The sequence below is a fragment of the Palaemon carinicauda genome, chromosome 11 (assembly GCF_036898095.1).
Source record: "Palaemon carinicauda isolate YSFRI2023 chromosome 11, ASM3689809v2, whole genome shotgun sequence".
Taxonomy (NCBI): Eukaryota; Metazoa; Arthropoda; class Malacostraca; order Decapoda; family Palaemonidae; genus Palaemon; species Palaemon carinicauda.
The window spans coordinates 127,006,446-127,011,445 of record NC_090735.1 but is presented as its reverse complement, the minus strand read 5'-3'; positions in this window follow the sequence as shown (position 1 = coordinate 127,011,445).

Below are 5,000 nucleotides of genomic sequence, written 5' to 3'. Positions count from 1 at the left end.
TAAGTTTGTCTACGATGCGTGATGCGATACTCTGCAATTATCATTTTGTTAATCTTACAGGAGTTTTATTCTCACTATATGCGTATAAGATGTTACTGGTCTTAAGAGATGAAGCGTTTGTGTATTTTTTTCTAATTTTGTGAGATGTAGTTGGAGCGGCGTTTGAAATAAGTAAAGATGTTTGTTTGACCTTGAGATTATTATCATTTCTGGTCGGTGTTATCATGAGATAGATGGTAAAGTTTGTCTGATTTCTTATGGCGTTTCTGTTCGGTGTTATCATGAGATAGATGGTAAAGATTGCCTGATTTCTTATAGCATTTCTGTTTGATGTTATTATGAGATAGATGGTAAAGTTTGCCTGATTTCTTATAGCGTTTCTGTTCGGTGTTATCATGAGATAGATGGTAAAGTTTGCCTGATTTCTCATAGAGTTTCTGTTCGGTGTTATCATGAGATAGATGGTAAAGTTTACTTGATTTCCTATGGCGTATCTGTTTGGTGTTATCATAAGATAGATGGTAAAGTCTGCCTGATTTCTTACAGCGTATCTGTTCGGTGTTATCATAAGATAGATGGTAAAGTTTGCTTGATTTCTTATAGCGTTTCTGTTCTGTGTTATCATAAGATAGATGGTACAATTTGCCTGATTTCTTATGGCGTATCTGTTCAGTGTTATCGTAAGATAGATGGTAAAGTTTGCCTGATTTCTTATAGCGTTTCTGTTCGGTGTTATCATGAGATAGAAGGCAAAGTTTGCCTGATTTCTTATAGAATTTCTATTCGGTGTTATCATAAGATAGATGGTAAAGTTTACCTGATTTCCTATGGCTTATCTGTTTGGTGTTATCAGAAGATAGATGGTAAAGTTTTCCTAATTTCTTATAGAGTGTCTGTTCGGTGTTATCGTAAGATAGAAGGTAAACTTAGATTAAGGAAGCTTCAATTATAATTATCAAATCTTTTACATATTATTTTTCTCATTTTCCTCAGTGGCCACTTTCCTCTTGCCTAGGGTAGAAGAGACTCTTTAGCTATGGTAAGCAGCTCTTCTAGAAGGGCAATCCAAAATCAAACCATTGTTCTCTAGTCTTGGGTAATTCCATAGCCTCTGTACCATGGTCTTCCACTGTCTTGGGTTAGAGTTCTCTTGCTTATTCTTATGTTGTTACTCTTCTTTAAAAAGAAAATTTATTTTTCCTTTTTTCCTTTCCTCACTGAACTATTTTCCCTTTTGGAGCCCCTGGGCTTATAGCATCCTGCTTTTCCAACTAGGGTTGTAGCTTCGCAAGTAATAATAATAATAATAATAATAATAATAATAATAATATATTTCACTTTTCCAAATATAGCTCAATCTAATATTACTCTTCAAGAATTGGCTAACTTTATGTACTAAATTATAATACTTTGTTTAGACAAACACATTCCCACGTGAAATACTTTGCAACTTTAGCCAATGCAACATCATGCATTTCTATGGAAAGAAAAAAGAATATTTCAAATAAATATCACATTAAGGGTGATTTCCATGTACAGTTGGATGCAGAAATTCTTGGTACACCTCGCTCCAAGGAAATGTACCCAGCCACACACTCACTGCGCAGAGTTCCTGTGCTTAGCCCCACCCAGCACCTCTGCCATCTCTGCCTACACTATATGTTTGGTCACTGGCTTTGAAGTAAGAGTGTGACAAGGTGTACTTCCTCGGATATACTTCTTTTTCTATTTTTATGTTTATCTCTGAGTATCCCATTTTCATACACACACACTTATATATATACATACATACATATATATATATATATATATATATATATATATATATATATATATATATATATATATATATAATCTTCATCGTCATCTCCTCCTACGCCTATTGACGCAAAGGGCCTCGGTTAGATTTCGCCAGACGTCTCTATCTTGAGCTTTTAATTCAATACTTTTCCATTCATCATCTCCTACTTCACACTTCATAGTCCTCAGCCATATAGGGCTGGGTCTTCCAACTCTAGTGCCTCGTGGAGCCAAGTGAAAAGTTATATATATATATATATATATATATATATATATATATATATATATATATATATATATATGTGTGTATATATTAGCAGAATCCTTGGTATGGTGCTGGAAGATCCTAAAAGCTGAAGTAATGGTATCCTATTAAAGGAATAAGCCAGCCATCGCCCATTACTTTGTGGGATGTGGAAGAGTGTTAAGACTGATTCTTCCCCAATATTCCACCCGGCAGAAGGTGGAGCTGTGCTTAACCTTTAACCTCTCGATGTCTTTTACTTCAAAGTTAATGTTGCCTTTGTGATGGGAATAAGATTCGAGGCTTGACACCCATACTTCGAGAATTGCTTATTCTGCTGTTAGCGTCGTCCTAAATCATGATAAGACGCAAGGATTGTATTGGTTCTCAAATCACTTATCATTTGATTTCAGTGATGTTTCTCTTTTAAAATCAAGCGGTTTGATTTCAGTAATGTTTCTCTTTTAAAATCAAGCGGTTTGATTTCAGTAATGTTTCTCTTTTAAAATCAAGCAGTTTGATTTCAGTAATGTTTCTCTTTTAAAATCAAGCGGTTTGATTTCAGTAATGTTTCTCTTTTAAAAGCAAGCGGTTTGATTTCAGTAATGTTTCTCTTATAATCAAGCGGTTTGATTTCAGTAATGTTTCTCTTTTAAAATTAAGCGGTTTGATTTCAGTAATGTTTCTCTTCTAAAATCAAGCGGTTTAATTTCAGTAATGTTTCTCTTTTAAAGTCAAGCGGTTTGATTTCAGTAATGTTTCTCTTCTAAAATCAAGAGGGAATTAAATCTTTTTATTTTAGAAATTGCCAGACACTGACGAAGCCTCTGTTACGCTTTAATGAACAAATATATATTTTTTAATCAGAATTTTTTACCATTTTTATCTGCCATCTAATTCAACTACGCTTTAATGAACTAATATATACTTTCCAATCAGAATCTTTTACCATTTTTATCTACCATCTAATTTCCGTTATCTGGTAAGGTTATCTCATATATCTAGCAAGCACGCAAGAATTTCCAGTTAATGAATCGTAATTTAAATATTGTTTTTGTCTTAAAGTTCACGCTTATCAACTCGTTTCTATAAACAAGGTCTCACTTCAATTCTCACGTTCCAGATGAGTTGTGATGTGCAAGAGAAGTGACAGTGTTAAATTGCTCTCTTAAAAAAAAAAACAAAGTCATGTGCAATATGGGTCAGGTGCTTGAGCATGACATGTAAATATGTTATGCTTGCATTGCTAGAAATGTAAACAAAGTAATTTTTCTATAACGTTAAAATAGTGAGGGAAAGAAAGATGCTTTTTTTTTTTTTTTCTTAACAAGGAAATTACCAAGCTAGACTGTAATCTTAAAAAGAAACAAAGTCATGTCCAATATGGGTCAGGTGCTTGAGCATGACATGTAAATATGTTTTGCTTGCATTGCTAGAAATGTAAGCAAACCAATTTTTTCTATTACGTTAAAATAGTGAGGGAAAGAAGATTGCTTTTTTTTTATTTTCTTAATAAGGAAATTACCAAGCTAGACTGAAATCTTAAAAAGAAACAAAGTCATGTGCAATATGGGTCAGGTGCTTGAGCATGACATGTAAATATGTTATGCTTGCATTGCTAGAAATGTAAACAAACACATTTTTTCTATTACGTTAAACTAGTGAGGGAAAGAAAGATGCTTTTTTATTTTCTTAACAAGGAAATTACCAAGCTAGACTATAATCTTAAAAAGAAACAAAGTCATGTCCAATATGGGTCAGGTGCTTGAGCATGACATGTAAATATGTTATGCTTGCATTGCTAGAAATGTAAACAAAGCAATTTTTTTCTATAACTTTAAACTAGTGATGGAAAGAAGAATGCTTTTTTTTTCTTAACAAGGAAATTACCCAGTTAGACTATAATGGCTTTGATAGTTGTAAACTTTCACAGCCTGAATCTTCATAAATGTCAATCCTACTTGAGCTCATGATAAAATTAAAGAATATATTTCATTATGAACAAAACAGAACACAACCATTACCATTGACACTTTAGTTTTCAAAGAGGAAGATGAAATAAATTGAGGCTCAGTAAGTCACTGATAAAAATTATTATAAAATAACGAACTCAATATGAATTAAATTGAGGCTCAGTAAGTCACTGATAAAAATTATTATAAACATAATAATGAACTCAACATGAATTAAAGGAAATGGATGTGCATGACATATACTACTATAGATCGATACATACATAAATTCCTACATACAATCATGTAAAGGAAAGTCACTCAGTAGAAAGGGGGAGAGGCAGTTCATTCCATATTATCACTGACGAGAGATTTAGACTGATAGCATTATAGTGTTGTGACATATAAAGGAACTATGTCTGTCTATCTGTCTGTCTGTCTGCCTGTCTATCTGTATGTCTCTCTGTCTGTCTGTCTATCTGCCTGTCTGCCTGTCTATTTGTCTGTCTCTCTGCCTGTCTGTCTGTCTGTCTATCTGTCTGTCTGCCTGTCTGTCTATCTGTCTGTCTGCATGTCTGCCTGTCTATCTCTCTGTCTCTCTGTCTGCCTGTCAATCTGTCTGTCTTTCTGTCTATCTGTCTGTCTGCCTGTCTGTCTATCTGTCTGTCTGTCTATCTGTGTGTCTAAATGTCAGTCTGTCTGTCTATCTGTCTGTCTGCCTGTCTATCTGTCTGTCTCTCTGCCTGTCTGTCTGTCTGTCTGTCTGCCTGTCTGTCTATCTGTCTGCCTCTCTGTCTGCCTGTCTGTCTATCTGTCTGACTGTCTGTCTCTGTCTGTCTGTCTGTCTGAGGGGATTGCTTGCAAAAGGAGTCCGCATACACTTGGGGATGTTGTCATTCTCCACCCAAGCTAGGACCAGGAAGGGCCAGGCAATGGCAGTAAATGACTCAGCAGATATAACTATACTCTCCCACATACCCCGCATCCTTAGCTCACTAGGATGG